The 20,727-nt window shown below is 38.4% G+C and overlaps 1 protein-coding gene and 1 long non-coding RNA gene across 3 annotated transcripts in view; one reads left to right on the forward strand and one right to left on the reverse strand.

Annotated features, from left to right (window-relative positions):
• LOC106094156 (low-density lipoprotein receptor-related protein 2) overlaps positions 1-20,727 on the reverse strand; it is a 795,641-nt gene that overhangs the window by 574,574 nt on the left and 200,340 nt on the right. The window lies entirely within an intron of this gene.
• The window catches only part of LOC106093314 (uncharacterized), a 294,983-nt gene that overhangs the window by 245,607 nt on the left and 28,649 nt on the right, over positions 1-20,727 (forward strand). The window contains exon 3 of the long non-coding RNA XR_009397969.1: positions 14,480-14,505. This is a non-coding gene — a long non-coding RNA (uncharacterized LOC106093314). The remainder of the gene's footprint in view (positions 1-14,479; positions 14,506-20,727) is intronic.

A 20,727-nucleotide genomic window follows, 5' to 3' on the forward strand; every position in this document is an offset into this window, starting at 1 on the left:
GCGATGCAATTTCCGAATCTAGACGTGTAGCCCAGTTTAGGGAATCTCTCTCCCTATTAGTGAGAGTCTAATGATCATTCGCATCAAGCCTCTCTCAATAAACCTGAGAGCGACGCGTCTACTATTACTTCAACCTCTTATAGAGGTTGGTTTGCCGGGGAACACTGATGGCCTAGGCAAATCATAGGCATGCGAAGAAAGAATAAGTTCGGCCTTGTCCTTTAGACTCAAACCAGATGTCTTCGCCAAAAGCCCCTGCTGACCAGTGGTCTGTCGGCTAATGGAGCCGGGAGCAGCCGCTCCACCAGTCGAGGTTTCAGTAGCAGACAACATGCTACGGCCTGACATCACCACCACAGCTGTTGGGTCTTTGGAGTCCATTCTAAGCCTACTCCCGGGCCCATGATTTACCGCTCCACTGGAAACAGATGCAGATCACCAACCGCAGCTATCCTTCAGTGACCTAAATTTGTCTTTCATAAATAATGACCTATTACGAGACAAAACGTCCGCTCCACTCAACGGTTCAAACAAGAATTCTTGAGCCCTTATTAGCATAAATTTTCATCCGATCTGGCAGAAATTTTGAACAAAGACTTGTGTGAGAACATATAAACAGATACGACCTCCAAATAAATTGATCCTCGGATTTGATTTCTTGAGCCCTTAGAAGCCTCAATTTTTTATTCGATTTACCTAAGTTATGACTTCCAATATCCTCACTTAGTATGATCTGAATCAGTCTATATACTGATATTCAATTTTCGCCTGATTTTTCTACAATTTGAAACAAAAAAATTTCTTACGACTCCCAATATCTTTGCCATGTATGAGCTGAATCGGTCTATAAAGTAAGATCGCCCCCATATAACCCGATACACGGTTTTGACTTCTTGAACCCTAGAAGCCTAAATTTTCGCCTGATTTTTCTATAATTTGACACAAAGACACCTCTTTAGACTTTTAATATCTGTGCCAAGTATGATGCGAATCAGTCTAAAAACTGATATATCACCCACATAAACCGATCCCCGGATTTGACTTCCTGAAACCCAAGAAGCCTCAATCAATACCCGATTTGATTGATTACCCATGGTGGTGGGTTTCCACTTGCTTTTGTCACACAAATTCCCTTCATTTTGTTTCTTCTTTTGAAACTTTTATTCATCTATTTTTGTCCCCGATATGTCCCAATAATGCTTGATTTTAAGCCCCTCTACAGATATGAGTGAGCAGGTGCCTACATAAGCTGGAATAAGTACAAAATTAAAATTGTCTTAAGTGTTGACGATGATTAACATTGTCATCGTCATGGTTATAATCACCATAACCATTCTCATTCACATTCACATTCTCATCATCATCGTTATTATTGTCATGCCAATGCTGTTGTTGTTGTTCTTGCTGCTGCTGCTATTTTGAATCGCTGTTATGGGGGTATGGTACTTTGCTGTGTCTGTTACTGCTGAGGCTGCATGATGTGATTATCCAGGCAGCATTTATTTGTTGTTGGGTTTTTGTTATTCTCTTTAGGGAGGATAGAAGATTACTTTTGCTTCTGTTTTTTTTTTTTTTTTTTTTTTTTTTTGAGAAATTCTAGCACAACGCAATAGAGTGAGGAGCAACAACACAGCCCAACATAGTAGTGCTCCCGCCGTCACTCTCTTCATGGAGATTACAACAGATTAAATCTTTCAATTGTTTAGATTTATTTGATAGATGTCTGTTTGTGAGATGGCAGAGTGAATGGATAGATGGATGGATGGATGGATGGTTGGTTGGTTGGATGTATAGTTTTAATATTCTATTGGTGTTATAAAGCAGCTGCAAACAAATATGCGGGTTTAATGTACTCTTTTTTTTAAGTATCATAATAAAAATAAATATTTAAAGGCTCTAGGGAAGTGGGTGCGGGAGCTGAGGCAGTTTATTGAATATATGACAAAGCAAGGAAAATTTAATAAAACTCGAGAGTTTTGATGTTTTGTATTTGGGTAAGAGAAGAAGAGGAAGAAGAATGGGTTCAAAGAAGACTTTACTTGAATAGCAAGAACTTTTCTTAGACTCTTGCAAACATTTTGCTGTATTGTTTATGCTGTTATTAATTCCCCCTCGTTTGCGCTAAACTGATAATTAATTTTATTTTTAAATTGTTTTTAATCTACCGCATACTGAAACACTCTTCCATTATGCTTAAGGGGAAAAATCAAAAATAATTACCACATGGAACATTGTTTTAAAGTTGAAGGATAAGCAGTGAGGCACCATGGTGACAAGTGATTCTAGTGTTACCAAGGAAAATTTGAATAAAAACAGTTGATATAACAGTAAGTTCGGCCAGGCCGAACTTGGGATACCCACCACCTCGGGTATACATGTAAACCACCTTTCGTCATAATCCGGTGCAAACTCCATTATGTATGCCCCCATAGCAGATATATCGAAATATGGTACGATTTGGAGCAAATTGTGCAAGGACGTTGAGTGGTTTAATAATAAGTACAAATCATTGTGCAATTTTGGCCTTTTTGGTGGCTTATGCAAATATAGAGCGATCTGAATCATATACGACATGGATGTCGAAAATCTTAACATAAGTCACTGTGTCAAATTTTAGCGAAAGCGGATTATAAATACGCCTTTTATGGGTCAAAGACTTTAAATCGAGAGATCGGTCTATATGGCAGCTATATCCCAATCTGAACCGATCTGAGCCAAATTGAAGAGGAATGTCGGAGGGCCTTGCACAACTCACAGCCCCAAATTTCGGCGAAATCGGACCACAAATTCGTCTTTTTTTGGCCCAAAACCTTAAATCGAAAGATTGGTCTATATGGCAGCTATATTCAAATCTGGATCGATCTGAACCAAATTGTTGAAATATGTCGAGGGGCCTAACACAACTCGCTGCTCCAAATTTCAGCGAAATCGGATAATAAAAGTGGCTTTTATAAGCCAAAGACCGTAAATCGGTGGATCGGTCTATATGGCAGCTATATCCAAATATGGATCGATCAGGGCAAAATTAAAGTAGAATGTCGAGTGACCTAACACAACCCTTTGTCCCAAATTTTATCGAAGTCGGACAATAAATGCGCATTTTATGGGTCCAAAACAAAATCGAGAGATTGGTCTATATGGCAGCTATATCCAAATCTGGACCGATCTGGGCCAAATTGAAGTCGGATGTCGAAGGGCTTAACATAACTCAATGTCCCAAATTTCGACGAAATCGGACTATAAATGTGTCTTTTATGAGCCTAAGACCCTAAATCGAGAGATCGGTCTATATGGCAGCTATATCCAAATCTGGACTGATCGGGACCAAAATGGAGAAAAATGACGAAGAACCAAACGCAACTCACTGTCCCAAATTTCAGCAAAATCGGATAATAAATGTGGCTTTTATGAGCCTAAGGCCTTAAATCGGCGGAACTGTCTAAAAGGCAGCTATATCCCAATTTGGACCGATCTGGGCCATATTGAAGAAGGATGTCGGGTTTCTCAACGCAACTCACTGTCCCAAATTTCGCCGACTTCGGAAGCTATATCAGATTATGGACCGATTTGGCCCATTCATAATCCCAACCTACCTACACTAATAAGAGTTCACTCGGAGACCAATTTGGCCCATTCAAGGGTACCACAATGGGCCAAACTGGCCTTCGAGCGAACTCACCTTTGGTGGGCGACCCATTCAACCTAACCTAACCTACACTAAAAAGAAGTATTTGTGGAAAATTCAAGCGCCCAGATTTACTCCTTCGAAAGTTGGCGTGCTTTCGACACACAGACAGACGGACGGACATGGCTAGAAGGACTTAAAATGTCATGACGATCAAGAATATACTTTATGAGGTCTTAGAGCAATATTTCGAGGTATTGCAGACGGAACGATGAAATCTGTAAACCCCCATTCTATGGTGGAGGGTAGGTTAGGTAAGGGTAGTTTGAAAAGAGGGTGCAGATATTAATCCGCCCCATGCCACTTTGGACATACACCTAAGCCAGTAATCGGCTTGTTGTGCACTCTAAAATGTGGAGGGTATAAAAAACTATAAAAAATGATTTTCCTCCAAAATCTAATTTTTTTTTTTGAAAAAATAGAAGAAAAATTTATAAAAATTTTTTTTTTTCTACCAACATTTTCATAAAATTAGATCCTCCTCGAAAATTTTGCTTTCATTTGATTTTCCTAGAATACAATGTAAAATTTTAATTTTCTTTCAAAGAAAAAAAATTTTTTCGTTGAAAAATTCATTAAAATTTGATTTTCATAGAACATTTCATAACAAAAGAGATTTTCCGAGAAGTTTTCGCCGAAATCGAATATTGGGTTTCCTAAATCTTTTTTTTTTTTTGTGAAACGAAAAGTGGCAACACAGTCTCTTAACCGCCAGTAACGTAACCAATGTATGGGAATTATTTTGTTGTCCCAGTTTTGCCACTCTATGCCAACGCATCAATATCATCTAAAAACAATATTGCCCCGTCGGGCTAAGGAAAAACAAGTAAAAAAAACCATCACCACCACTAGCACTACGAAAATACCAATCAAATTGAATGATGATAAGACTTAAATGCTATGACTGCCAACTCAATTAACTAAAGTAGGATGACATGATTTGTATATATGGACGATAATCTTTGAAAGAAATCCCCTCCATTCAAATCGACGACAAAAACCGATGAATGAGCATAGGGGAAGAGCAAAATGAAGGAGAAGCAGAAAATAAGATGCAGATACAATTTGCCATTAACTACGGTTGCCCCGAAGGCGAATGATGGCTGGCTGTGCTGGTTGTGTAGTAAGACCCATAGAAGCTGGTGAACTGGTGGTGGCAGAGGTGGAGGATACATTTCACAGAGCTCTTGATGGCGTTTGCTTCTGATTGACTCTATGCTGCAGCATCAGCAGCAGCAGCAGCAGCAGCAGCACTTGTAAAGAAACTGCCATGTTAAGAGGCAAATTTGAAAATGTTTGATTCCAGTCATGCAACCTCTTCAAAGATGCAGGCAGGCATGCATAGTGACGCAGTAAATGCCTTCTTGAATGCTGAATAATGATTTCCTGGCATGTTGGCCACAGTCGTTTGTCAAAAATGCATTTGTGGTGGTGGTTCACGGTTAGTTGGTATGTGTGGGTCATAAAAGATATTAAAGTGCACTAGGCAAAGAGAAGATTTCAAAAAAAGGCCTTATTAGGTAGTAAGTAAAATCGCATTAAGCTTGGCCGGGGCGAAGTTTGGTTACTCACCACCTCGGTGAGTTTAGCACTTCCGGTGAAAAATCCACCATATGATGCGCTCTGGACCAAACTCGATACGGACGTTGAGGGTTCTAACACAAATCTCTCTGTCGATTTTTACTGAGCAATTATCGGGTACCAAGTCCGCCTTTTATGGCATAAGAATTTAATTCGTGAAAACGTTACATAAGGCACCTATGTCCATTCCGTGATTGACTGGATTTCCGCCTGCGGGGCTGTATAATGTTTAGACAGTCGTAAACATATCTCAGTTCGTGGGACTTCAATGTAAATCCCCAGGCCCACTCTCTCCTCCAACTTTGATTCATCCTTGTAGCGTAAAAATCTCCGATTGCAATATTAGAGTTCCGTCAATGTAACGTCGTCCACGCCCTTAGCTTTCATAGGATTTTTGCCATTCTAGCGACGGCTACTTGCCGACGCACTTAACCCGGACTGCGCCACCACCAAAGCATTTTGATTCACTACGGTCCATTGCTTAAGTTCCCTCATACTCCGCTATTGATGCAGACCGTGCCAACCTCAGAGAATGCGTTAGTTTCCTTCTTACACCCCAAGACGGTTCGTTACCTTACCATCCTGGTTCTAATGACCGACTTACTATCCGTATATATTGGGTTGCCCAAAAAGTAATTGCTGATTTTTTAAAAGAAAGTAAATGCATTTTTAATAAAACTTAGAATGAACTTTAATCAAATATACTTTTTTTACACTTTTTTTCTAAAGCAAGCTAAAAGTAACAGCTGATAACTGACAGAAGAAAGAATGCAATTACAGAGTCACAAGCTGTGAAAAAATTTGTCAACGCCGACTATATGAAAAATCCGCAATTACTTTTTGGGCAACCCAATATATATAAAAGTCGAACGTACCACCTACCATATTCTTAGATCGCCCGGATTTCTGCCTGCAGGATTTCAGTCCGTAGGTCTTCAATGTCAATTCCCACTCCCATTCTATCCTTCAGCCAAGTGCCTGGCGGCAGTCCTCTGGCCTTAGCGGTCAATTCATCTACCCTTTCATGTCCCCTTACTCCACTGTGGCCCAGCAGCTAAGCGATGCTTAGGCAGTCGAAAGCATATCTCAATCCGTGGGTCTTTAATATCAATCTTCAGGCCCACTCTGTCCTACAGCCAAGTGTCTGACGGCAGTTCTCTGGCCTTAGCGGTAAATTCGTCTACCCTTTAATTCCGCCTCACTCCACTGTGGCCCGGCATCCATGCGATGCATATAATGCTCAGGCAGTCAGAAACATATCTCAGTCCGTGGGTCTTTAATATCAATCCTCAGCCCCTCTCTGTCCTCCAGTCAAGTGTCTGACGGCAGTCCTCTGATCTTAGCGGTCAATTTGTCTGCCCTTTCATTCCCCCTCACACCACTGTGGCCCGGCAGCCAAGCAATGCATATCATGCTCGGGCAGCCGGAAGCATATCTCAGTTCAAGGGTCTTCAACGTCAATCTCTAGGGCCACTCTGTCCTCCAGTCAAGTGTCTGACGGCAGTCCAGTGACCTTAGTGGTCAATTCGTCAGCCCTTTCATACCGCCTTACTCATGCTCAGGCTTTAATTTTTCTCTTACACTCCAGAACTGTTTCTGACCTTACAGTCCTGATTTGTATGTCTATGTCTACACTTACAGGACTGTATGATAGTCAGCCAGTTTAAAACAGATCTCAGTTCCTGAAACCTGTATGTCGACCCCCATACCCTCCCTGTGCTCCAGATTTGTTCAATCCATCTATCATGAACTCACAGTTGGTAATACAAGAGTTCTGTCAATCCCAGATTGTCTAACTGTCAGCAGTGCTTAGCACTTGACCTCAAGTGTCGTCTCAGGTATCCAATCTCAGACAACCTCTTCCTGTCCTTTCAGGTTTTCTACCGTAGCCTATCATAGAATTATACCGCGATGATATGAGTTGGAAGAATGAATAGAGGAAAGGAGCACCTTTCCTCTATTCATTCTTCCAACGCCTTTAGTCTTATAGCTACAGTGACTGCCTCACACCTAATCAGTATGTTCATGGGGCGTATATCTAGAATAGTCTCCAATACCCCAGTGGGTGTGCTCCTTATCTCTCCGCCTGTGCAAGACAACATGTTCTCTAAACTTGTTGTATTATCTTAAAGTTGCACCTTTTCTCCACCGCTGTCCCCCAAACTACCGAGGCTTAAATTAATATTGGCATAATCACACTCATGTGCATCCTGTGGACTCTCTTTGGTTTCGATGCCCGTCTACATAATGCCCAACTGCCGCAAAAATTCATATTCAAAATCATTCCGAAGTATTTGATCTAGCCGAATATCAATCCCGTTAATCGAGGAAATTGGCACAGCTTCGTTTTCCGTTTAAAAAGGCAGATTTCAGTCTTCTCTGGGTTGCCAACTCCGAGACCCTATCGGGACTTCAGCATAGGTAATTCCGACTCCTACCCTCAAGGACTTTTATAAAATCATCTGCCAAACAGATGGCTTCAAAACCTTCCTCATTCAGCCGCCCTTTGCCCTATGCCCCTTTGGTTATATTTTGAGATCTACAATTCGTCGACCTACTCTTCGACCCAGCCTTTAAGGCTGGATAAACCACATTCTTACTCTTTATCATGATACCCATTATGCGCTCCATGGTTTTGAGTTTGCTTTTCGTGCCACATATTATGCCTTGTCGCGCTGAGATATAAACACCATCCTTGCCTCCTGCCAGGCTTTCGAAACATATGCAAGTCCACCTCCTTCTCTAGTAAAGTTTGAAATATCCCATCAGGTCCAATGCTTTTGCGATGTACCAGAGAGTTTTAAACTTTGTCTTAGCTACAATTGTTGTCTTAGTATTGGATTAAAAATCTCACTGGTTTGGCCGTTATATGCCAAAATATCCAAAAAGACGTGACAAAAGTCGGAGAAAAAACTGCAAATCAAAATCTAAAGGCTTAATTTTCACAGTAGACGTGTGGTCTAGCGTTCTTTTTTGCTCAGTGCAGTTCCAAGAATCAGAAGCGCGAAGAGCCTTTAAGATGTTCATGTCGCCCCACCCTAATGTGAATACCTTGTAAGATCTCAGATCTATATTTTGACATAATACAAACGGAATGACAAAGTTAGTAAACCATCCATCTCTTGGTGGGGGGTTAAAACTACAATCCACGAGGTAAGAGGCCCCGTTTAATTGCTTTTCTCAACCGTGGTTTGCTCCTTACTCACACACACACACACACACACACACACACACATTCTGATTGTCATTCCCATTCCTGTTTGTGCTTCTCTCTTACACACAAACACACACACATTTTGATTTTAATTCACCAAAGCATCCCGCAGGAGAAACGAACAAAATGTCAAATGTTGCAAATTGCAACAAAATGTGGCAAAGCTTAACAGAAATATAAGCGCACATTATGTTGCATTTATTTTCAATTAAATTTGATTAACATTTCAAAAACAATAGCAACAACAAATGCACCATGGGAACTTGAGAGGACATAAAATTGCACTCCCATAAATCATTTGCAGTAGACGACATAAAAGTTGAACATTTTTGTAAAGCAAATGGTCTTCGCAATGCAGTTGATACAATTTTTTTTTAGTTTTTCTTCTTAATCAAATTAAATTATGAAACATAGCCAGCATTAAACCACTGCCAGTTATAAAAATACTACAAAAAATTGAATTGAATGTTGAGAGAAATGTTTCGAAATTTTTAAACTATGGCTTGCCCAAAAAGTAATTGCGGTTTTTTTTAAAGAAAGTAAATGTATTTTTAATAAAACTTAGAATGAACTTTAATCAAATATACTTTTTTTACACTTTTTTTCTGAAGAAAGCTAAAAAAACAGCTGATAACTGACAGAAGAAAGAATGCAATTACAGAGTCACAAGCTGTGAAAAAATTTGTCAACGCCGACTATATGAAAAATTCGCAATTACTTTTTGGGCAACCCAATAAATCCTATTGGAGTTCCAGTATTCATGATTTCTATTTTGATGTTTCTTCAAATAAAAGTTATTGAACTTTTCTTTGTTTATTTTCCTTTTCTTTAAACTGCAATTAAAAATAATAAATAATTGATTTTACAGACGCAGAGACGCACACCTCAATTTGAAGGTCACATATTTGAAAACTTTTGTTATGTTTTAAGACTCAATGAACCTTTGAAGACAGGCAGGTGTCGTTCATTCCCATTCACATTCATATCGAGTATTTAATGCCCAAACGACAAGAAATGAATTTATTATGAACTTCACTTTGATGTATGCTCAACTGTTGGCATTTGAAGACAAATGTGAACAATAACGCCAAGTTCAATGTTATTTTTGGTTTTTTTGGAAATTATTTGCAGCAGTCATATCTGCATACAGTTGTGAATTTTTAAGCAAATTCAATTTAAACAAATTAAAATAATTGTTTGAGAATTGTTGGGAAATATGAACAAACATTACCCTTTGAGCAACATACCAAGAAAATTTATGGGAGCAATCGAATATAAAAGTTCAACAAACTTTTTGAAAACAAATTTTTTTATAGAATTTAACGGACAGATTATTCCATTGCAGTATTTTGAAAAGTCAAGTACCAAATGGCAAACGTTGGCACTATATATTGGGTTGCCCAAAAAGTAATTGCGGATTTTTTTAAAAGAAAGTAAATGCATTTTTAATAAAACTTAGAATGAACTTTAATCAAATATACTTTTTTTACACTTTTTTTCTAAAACAAGATAAAATTAACAGCTGATAACTGACAGAAGAAAGAATGCAATTACAGAGTCACAAGCTGTGAAAAAATTTGTCAACGCCGACTATATGAAAAATCCGCAATTACTTTTTGGGCAACCCAATAGTATCCTATAGCCTTCAAGCACACCAATTACTTTCAAGCAAATGCGAGAACTCAAATGGATGCTACTTATATACAAATCCAATTTGATTTCGATTTTCCAGACAATCCAATTAATGTAGAACCTTCTGTGCAAAATTTTGTAAAGGTGGCAAAATTAAGGCTGCCAAAATATATCTGAACTGATTTTTGGGAAGTTCTACACACATGTTGGGACAAGTGTTGCCATTCAAGAAAAGTATTTTCTATCAAAATTTAAGAAAAATCCTACCAAACGCGACCAAAACCTACCAAATGTTCTACAAGCCAAAAATGCAACCTAGACCAGCTCGTCTTAATATTCATAGAGGATATAGCCATGTCCCTACATCACTCTACAGCCCTCTACCTACCCACTCTACCCTAATCACTCTACAGCCTCACTCTACAGGTTATAGTTAAAGATGGAGGCCACTGTAGCGCAGAGTTGGTTAGCATGTCCGCCTATGACTCTGAACGCCCGGATTTTGCTTCCGTATGTCCGTCCGTCTGTGAGTCCATCTATCCGTCCGTCTCTCTGTCAGTCTGTCCGTCCGTACGTCTGTCAATCTGTCCATCCTTCTATGCGTCCGTCTGTCTGTCAGTCTGTTCATCCTTCTGGCCGTCTGTCCGTCCATCTATCCATCCGCCTGTCCATCCGTACACCCGTTTGTCCGTCAGTCTGACTGTCCGTCTGTTCTTCCTTCTGTCAGCTCGTCAATCTGTCCCTCTGTATGTCCCTCTGTATGTCCGTCCGTATGTCCGTCCGTCCATATTTCCGTCTGTCTTTCAGTCTGTCCACCCTTCTGTTCGTCCTTCCGTCAATCCGTTCATCTGTCCGCCCGTCTGTCCTTCCGTATGTCTGTATGTTTGTCCATCCTTCTGTGTTTCCATCTATCCGTCCGTATGTCCGTCCGCCTGTGAGTCTGTCTGTCTGTCAGTCTGTTCATCCTTCTGTTCGTCCGTCTCTCCGTCCATATATCCATTCGTCCACCCCTTTGTCTTTTGGATTTTGCTGAGCCTTCGGCGCAATTCCTAATCGATTTAGCTGAAATTTTGTATGAAATGTTTGGTTTCGACTTGCAACAACCGTATGTAAGTATGGCCAAAATCAGTTCAAAACTTGATATAGCTGTCATATAAACCGATGCTGGATCTTGGCTTCTTTAGCCGCTAGAGGGAGCAATTATTATCCGATGTGGCTAAAATTTTACATGAAGTCTTTCGATTTTGACTTTTAACACTTATGCCAAATATGACCGAAATTGGTTCATAATCTGATATAGCTCCCATATATTATGATCTCATCATTATACTTCTTGAGTCTATAGAGGGCGCAATTCTTATACAATTTGGTGGAAATTTTGAAACAACGACTTCTCCTTTGTGCCAAATATGCCTACATGAGTCCCAAATAATCCTCCTAATGTTGGCGACATTTGTGAGGTACTTTCTCTCTAAAGAGGTGTCGCACTGCGGCTCGCCGTTCGGGCTCGGCTATAAAAAGGAGGCTCCTGTCATTTAGCTTAAACTTGAGGCGGACAGAACTCAAAGATATGTGAGAAGTTTGCCCCCTGTTCCTTAAGCTGGTCAAATTTTTATTTGCAAAAATTTTCACACTCGAAGTCCTCGTGTAACACCACACCACCTCACGCATTCCGTAAACGGCCTTGTCTCTGACTTCAAGGACTCAGTATGGTGCTTAATGTACACTCCAGCTCCATTCTGTCCACCTGACGTTAATCCATTACCGTAGCAGGGACTTCCAGATGGCAGTACTAGAGTTTTGTCAATCAATGACTGCTTCGCTGGCATTGATTCTCAGATATCCGATACAAAGCCTCTTCCATTACATCCTGCTTTTCTATCGTCAGCTCGATTATACCGCAATGGTATGTCCATTCTCCTATCGCCTAAAGTCTCATAGCAACGATGTCTTGGTCACACCAATCTGTATGCCTATGGGTCAGATATCTAGAACAGTCTCCAGTGCCCAGTAGGTATGGTCTTCATCGCTCCGCCTATGGCAAAACATGAAACATTCGGTAGGTTTTGGGTCTAGATTGGTAGGATTTTTCTTAAATTGTGGTAGGAAATAATTTTCTCGAGTGGCAACACTGTTTGCAATACATCGAAATATCTACAATATTTCCGACTCTATAAAGTATTTTTATTTTTAATCGATGTAAAAACCTAAGACAAACTAGTCCGTCCATCAGTCTGTCCGTCTGTTGGTTGAAATCACGCTACAGTCTTAGAAAATAGAGATTTCGAGCTGACAGTAGTTGTCCCTAAGCAGGTTAAGTTCGAAGATGGGCTATATCGGACTATATCTCGGTATAACCCCCATAAAGACCGATCCGCCGATTTAGGGTCTTAGGCCCATAAAAGCCACATTTATTATCCGATTTTGCTGACATTTGAGATAGTGAGTTGTGACTCGACATCCTTTTTATACCCACCACCGTAGGATAGGGGGTATATTCATTTAGTCATTCCGTTTGCAACACATCGAAATATCAATTTCCGACCCTACATAGTTTATATATTTCGGATCGTCGTAAAATTCTAAGACGATTTAACGATGTCCGTCTATCCGTCTGCCCGTCCGTCTGTTGTAATCACTCTACAGCCTTCAAAAATTGAGATATTGAGCTGAAATTTGGCACAGATACCACTTTTTGATGGACGCTGGTTAAGTCCTAGAACGGCCCTAATCGGACCATATATGGATACAGCTGTTATATAGACCGATCTGCCGATAAAGGGTCTAATGCCCATAAATGCTTTATTTTTTACCCGATTTCGCTGGAATTTGCAACAGTGAGTAGCTTAAGGCCTCCCGACATCTGACCCATATATGGTTCGAATCGGACTTTATTAAGATATAGCTGCCATATTGACCGATCTCCCGATTAAAGGTCTGAAGCCCATAGAAGCTTTAGTTTTTAATCGATTTCGCTAAAATTTTAAACAGTGGGTCATTTTAAGCCTCCCGACATCGACATAAATATGGATTAAATCGGACTATATTTAGATATAACTGCCATATAGACCGATCTCCAAATAAAGGGTCTGAAGCCCATAAAAGTTTTATTTTTATCCAATTTCGCTTTAGGTTTCGCGACATCCGTCCCAAATATGGTTCTGATCAGACTATATTTAGATATAGCTGCCATACAGACCGATCTCCTGTTACAGAGTATGTAGCCCATAAAGGCTTTATTTATTACCCGATTTCGCTGAAATTTTAAACAATAAGTTGTTTTAGGCCTCCCACCTTCTAACCCAAATCGGACTGTATTTAGATATAGCTGTCATATAGACCGTTATGCTGATTAAGGGTCTGAAGCACATAAAAATTTTTTTTATTGCCTGTTTTTGTTGAAATTTTAAATGGAAATTTCAACAGTTACTTATATTTATTAGCCCACTCAATGTCTTGATTCTACAAACTTGATGAACAGTGCTGTGTTCATTTTTAAAAACCAAAATGTTCTCCTGGTATTGTGTTACTGGACGTTGCAAAGTCGTTTATACGAGAGTATAAGTTTTTCAAAAATTTTCCCAAGATTACTTAGAAGACTGATCGGTCTATAACTTATGGGGTCTTTCCTTGTTTAACTTGTTCAACTTGGCCCAGATCGGCCCAGATTTGTATATAGCTACCATATAGACCGATCTCTCGTTTTAAGGTCTTGGCGCCCATAAAAGGCTCATTTATTGTCCGATTTCGCTGAAATTTTCAACAGTGAGTTGTTGTCGGCCCTTTCGACATTTAGTCCGATCTCCCGATTTAAGATCTTGGGCCCATAAAAGGCGCATTTTTTGTCCTGTAGAGCTAGAATTCAAGATTTCTAGGATTCAGACCCCATTTCGAGCATGTAGTCCTTCTTCATATTATAAAACTTTTCAGTACGCTTCTGGATGTGGCACTTTTAGTTCAATTCTTCATCCAAGATCAAAAACTAGGTCGGATATTGAAATCCTTCTGTTGAGGAAACGTGACGCCTCAAATTGGTCCACCTTTGCCTTCCACGTAAACAGAAAGATATCGGTATTATCAGGGTTCACATTCAGACCCCTAGGTCTAGCCTCTGGGTCTAGGCTTAGCAAAAATTACTGCTGTGCCATTTTCAGCTGACTTTCTGTTGTCTCAGCAAACATGTTTGCTTTTTTATTAACAAACTTCTATGAGTGTTGGCATGGTGCTTGTATCTGACCAATGCGCTGGGTATCGTACTCTGTATCTTGATAGAATTAAAATGTTTTAAAATTTTTCTACAGAAATTAAATTTTGCAACATTTTTTGTGGCTTAAGAAAATTTATTTTATTTTTCTTTATATTTTCAGTTGAAATCCAATTGCTCTAAGGTTTTGTAAGTATTAAATTTTGTAAAAATATACTTTTTATTAAAAACTTGATTTTGTTTAAATACGATTTTTCTAAAACAAAAAAAATTGATTTGATATTCCCCTATTAAAAGTCGCAAAGGATGTGCACCATGTTATCCAATTCCTGATGAATATTTTTGTCACATTCAACCAAATTCATAAACTGACCACATCATGCAAATATGAATGGCCTTTGAATAACCTCTCTCTCTCTCCCCTCCCACCCACCATCGCCCCTCATTGGCCAAATGAAATTTGCAGTTTAAAAATCGATTTAAAATAAAATGGGATAAAATAGCACCGGATGGCAGCAAGAAGGGTTGTTGTTTGGCATCCACTTGAATAGATTCGAGTCTATGGATTTTGAATTCATAATGCCACTCATTGCATTTCGATTATGGTCATTTTGAAATTGAATCCGGTTATTTGCACTTGTGCCAAGTGGACAATCGTGATGTGAACTTCATACGAGGTTGAAGGGGGACGAGGGGACGTTTATATACCATTATCTACATTATATGAAAAAGAAAACATATATGAATTTATATAAAATTTATATGGTATAGCCAAATACCAGCAGACATGTGTTTACTAGCAAACTGCGTTTTATATAAACCAAAACATAAAGGGTGTTTTGTTTGGGAACGATAGAAAAGAAAATTTCAGACATTCAGGCAACATAGAGAAGCTTCTATGTCATCATGTTACTTATGGGTAGTTAAAATTATCCTTTTTTTGGTAATTGTAATTTCTGTCACTCCAAAAATCACCCTATACTATATTGTAACGTATTTAATATGCATAAGCCTTAACTTCCCAAAACAATACAATATTTTCTAATGTGCTCGCATGCCATGTGAATACTAATTTTTGCTCTGACTGCGGCTATGGCTGTGGCAAAGGCTGCCATTTTGGCCTCATGTTTTGATGGTTGGCCAGTGGGAATGTCGTCGTCGTTGTCATCGTCAGTCTGCATGCTGTTTTAACTGAATGCTTGGTTGAACGAGTTGTTGGTTGAATGGTTGGTTGCTAGGTTTTTGTCGTCGTTGTCGTCGTCGTTGTGTTGTGGGTTGTGTTCTTTTGCAGAGATGTGATGTAAGTGAACTTGTTTGCCTGATTACTTGTGGCTTTTGGCCTTTGTTTGTTGTTTGTTGTCTGATATTCACTCAAGCTGATGAGCAGGATGATGGTATTTTCCAACAGACATTCAGACATTCAAGATTTTTCCTAATGTTTGGCAATGGTAATTTGGTGGTGTTGTGCATGATATACACAAAAGACCATACAGCCGGGTAGATGATGTGTCAAAATTAACAAGCAAAGTTGATTTTGTAGAAAGGAAATTAAAGATAAAGTTAGGCAACATATTTGCCAAAGGAAATACCAAATAAGCTTAGCAAATGGCAACACAAATGATGCTAGAAAAATGGTTATAGAAAGAAAATGTAGAAAAAACAAGTACGGCCTAATCTTATATTACCTCCACGATGGATTGAATTTGTCAAATTATTTGCCCGGTGTCTCATTATAGACAAATCAAGTATATACTGAAGTTGTTAGACCTATAATCCTATATGGTGTTGTGGTATGGTGGACGGCGCTTTTAAAGTCCACCTACTGTTTAATAGTCTAACGGATCCAAAGGATGTCTTGTTTGTATTTCATAGCCACAGTAAGGACGACACCAACTTATGTACTGAGTTTAATGCTACCCCTAATGCCTTTGGGCATTGTGGCGAGACACATTGCAGCGTCCAATGCTGGGAGGTTAAGGGAGCTTTCTCATTGGTCATGTGGAGGGTACGGACACTATGTTATCCTCCATATAATGTCCAATGTTCCAGGCAGTGTTGATAACACACTGTCTGAGCCTCCTTTTGATAAAAAAGGTACTGTATCACTATTCCTCATACAGGGTGGCTGATGAAAGCCGCTACCAAAAAAAAATGTAATAACTTTTTTTCTATTTAATAATAATAATTTAATAATTAATTTAATTAATTAATTAATTAATTTAATTAATAATAATTTAATAATTAATTTAATAATTTAATTTAACATGAATAAAAGAAAAATGTATTCCATACACCGAAAAAAAAATGTAGCAATATTCATCATTGTAGCAATATTCATCAGCCACCCTGTAGAACTGATCGGAACTATTGTACACTCTTTCAGGTAATAGAAATTACATAAACATCTACAAGGATGGTTACAAACTAGACGACCAAGTGCGCTACGGTGTGTACTCCGAAAAACTAGAACTGGTCATATCGAAAAGGTTATCCGACCACTGCAGTATGCACCAAGCGGAGAACCTTGCCCATTAGGGAGGGGTGGAATGGCACAGATATAATGTCATAACGACAACAGACACAACGTACTGCTGAACACCGCCCTCGACTGTCGCAAATCTCTCAACGAGATGGCTGAACAGTTCAAAATTCACCTATTCTGGGTGCCGGTCCACAGAGATATCCCAGGAGACTACCCTACACATTCCGGGTATACTGGAATCTGTGGGTATACCTCTAGCGTCAGGTAAGCTTAGTTTTCAGGCCCTATATCCGACCTGTTGACTTAGAGATTAAGTGTAAGGCAAACACTGCGGTTATGAGACTTAAGGCGAAGGCGGGAGGTTCAGAGAACATGTTGTCTGGGCATAGGCGTAGCGATGGGAACCACGCCCCCTAAGGCTCTGGAGACTATTCAGTGATTTCGATGGAAATAGAATTTTGACAAAAATCTTCTATAGCATTAAAATGTTAAAAAAATTTTCTACAGAAATAAAATTATTCAAATTTTCTATAGAAATATAATTTTGATAAATTTGTCTATTCAATTAAAAATTTTGAAACATTTTTTATGGAAATAAAATTTTGTCAAAGTTTGGTTGAAAATGCTAAAAATTATAAAAATTTCTATAAAAATTAAATTTAAAAAAAAAAATTTTAACAAAAAAATCTTAAGGAATTTATAAAAAATGCAAAGAATTTTTGCTAAAAATTTCGATGCTAATTTTTTTTTATTTTTTTTAATTTATCAAAATTTTCTACAGAAATAAAATTTTTCAAATTTTCTATAGAAATATAATTTTGATAAATTTGTCTATTCAATTAAAAATTTTGAAACATTTTTTATGGAAATAATATTTTGTCAAATTTTGGTTGAAAATGCTGTAAATTATAAAAATTTCTTTAAAAATTTAATTTAAAAAAAAAATTTTTTAGCAAAAAAATCTTAAGGAATTTATAAAAATTACAAAGAATTTTTGCTAAAAATTTCGATGCAAATTTTTTTTATTTTTTTTTAATTTATCGCAGTTCAAACGACAGTTTGGCTTATTTTATATTTGTATTGGTTGCCCAAAAAGTAATTGCGGATTTTTCATATAGTCGGCGTTGACAAATTTTTTCAACGGCTTGTGACTCTGTAATTGCATTCTTTCTTCGGTCAGTTATCAGCTGTTACTTTTAGCTTGCTTTAGAAAAAAAGTGTAAAAAAAGTATATTTGATTAAAGTTCATTCTAAGTTTTATTAAAAATGCATTTACTTTTTTTTTAAAAATCCGCAATTACTTTTTGGGCAACCCAATATTTATCATAGTCCAAAAGGCGAGTTGGCTTATTTTTTAGTGTTCTTTTATTTAGGCACCCAGAATATAAATCACCATGGGTGTTACCCTTTGAAAAAAGGTTCAACCCCTTACATATGTAAGACTTATGGTGTTTGCGTCAACCAGCCAACTTCAATATTTCTCTTCTTAATATGCAAATAATGAATTCATATCGCATATATTTGAAAGACTGACAAAATCACAAACTGTACGAGCACAAAACCTCATTAACAGAGCTATAAAAACTGTATGGCATTCTTGAAGAATTAAAAAATCAAAAAATGTAATTTTTTGTCCAAATGTAACTTCTTTGCGTATTTATTTTTAAGGTTTTTTGTTTTTTTTTTTTGTTTTTTTTTTTTACCAACCGCACACAGCAGCGATTCAAGGCATGTCCATGTTTTGACAATCTTTGAGTTGTGTTATACATTGAGTGTAAATGAAAGGATGTGTGTCTTGCATATTAAATGTCTCTCTGTTTTGGTGGGGTGGGGTGTTTCACCAAAAGTATAACTTTTTCGCATGAACGCGGTATTATCTCTAATACGAGGATCGTGCGTGACAATTGAGACCAAATCAAATGAGGGCAATAAAATAAAGTAACCATGAAAATGAGAAATGTGTTAAGCGAAAACATTTGTCAGGAAATTGTTAGGCTTTTTATAAAGAGAACTGAATTGCCAGATAAAGAAAAAGTTGCCAAAGTTGAATCTTTGTCGGTTTGTTCCTTATAGACTCAAAAACGGCTGAACTGATTTCCTTGAAATTTTCCCAGATTGTGTAGGTTGGTCTGGAAGGAAACATAGGCTATATAATTTTTTGATATCGGGAGGGGGGCGGACCCTCCCCCTCACTCCAAAAGAACTACCTAAAAATAAAAGTGAACCGATCGCGACAATATGGGATTCAAATGAAAGGTATTCAAGAGTAGAGTAGGAATTTCATAATAAAAGTTGGCTCCAAGTACCTGGGGGGCCGCCCCAACCCCAACCCAAAACCCCTTAAAATAGGTTTACTTGACGATCATGACAATATGGGACTCAAATGAAAGGTATTCGGGAGAAAATCACGAATATGGTCAGGAAGTAAGAATAGGCTTTATAATTTATTGATATCGGAAGCGGGCGGACCCTCCACCGTTATCCCAAAAACACCACCCAAAATCTGAAGTGGACCGATAAGGCCAATATGGGTATCAAATGAAAAGTATGCGGGAGTAGATGACGAATCTGGCATACAAATTCATGTCAAAGTATAGAGGGTCACCCCACCCCCACAAAAACGCCCAAAATAGACACATTAGCCAATCACGGATATATAGAACTCGGTTTGTTTGTTCCGTATAGCCTGAAAAACGGCGGAAACGATTTTCTCGAAATTTTCGCATACTGTGTAGGTTGGTCCGAAAGGAAACATAGGCTATATAATTTTTCGGTACCGGAAGGGGGACGGACCCTCCCCCCTTATGCCAGAAATACAACCCAAAATCAAAAGTGGACCGATCGGGACAATATAGGTATCAAATGAAAGGTATTGGAGAGTAGAATACGAATATGGCTTTAAAATATGAGTCTAAGTTCCCATTGGGCAGCTTCAACCCCAAAACTCCCCCAAACAGACATATTGGACGTTCATTTTAATATGGAGTTCAAATGAAAGGTATTCGGGAGTAGATTTCGAATCGGGCATACAAAATCAGATTGAAGTGTAGAGACACATTAGCCAATCACGGATATAGGAACTCGGTTTGCTTGTTCCGTATTGACTGAAAAACGGCAGAACCGATTTTCTCGAAATTTTCGCATACTGTGTAGGTTGGTCCGAAAGGAAACATAGGCTATATAACTTTTCGGTACCGGAAGGGGGACGGACCCTCCCACCTTATGCCAGAAATACAACCCAAAATCAAAAGTGGACCGATCGGGACAATGTAGGTATCAAATGAAAGGTATTGAAGAGTAGAATACGAATATGGTTTTAAAATTTGAGTACCCATTGGGCAGCGCAAACCCAAAACTCCCCCAAACAGACATATTAGACGTTTATTTCAATATGGGGTTCAAATGAAAGGTATTGGGGAGTAGATTTCGAATCTGGCATACAAAATCAGATCGAAGTATAGGGGGTCATGCCACCCCTCAAAAACCGATTTAGACCCATTATGACTATATGATACTTGGCTGAAACGATTTTCTTGAAATTTTCATAGATTGTGTACGTTTGTTTTGGAAAGAAACATAGGCTGTTTAATTTTTAGATATCGAGTAGAGGCGGACCCTACCACTTGCCTGGAAGGGAACATAAGTTTTCAGTATGCCAAAAACACAACCCAAAATCAAAAGTGGACCGATCAGAACAATATAGGTATCAAATGAAAGGTATTGGAGACCAGAAAACGAATATCGTATACAAATTTGGGTCCAAGTACCTAGCGGGTACAATAATAGAGTTGCTTTCTAAAAAGTTTTGTTGAATTTTGTTCCTTTATATTTTTTTTCTGTTTGCTAATAATCTAACAAATTCGACCCTCCATCGAATTTTAAAATCCTTGCCTTTTATTTTCAGCCTTTCTCAGATGTCTATCTTGCTG

This window comes from Stomoxys calcitrans, chromosome 4 (genome assembly GCF_963082655.1).
Source record: "Stomoxys calcitrans chromosome 4, idStoCalc2.1, whole genome shotgun sequence".
In the NCBI taxonomy this organism is placed as follows: Eukaryota; Metazoa; Arthropoda; class Insecta; order Diptera; family Muscidae; genus Stomoxys; species Stomoxys calcitrans.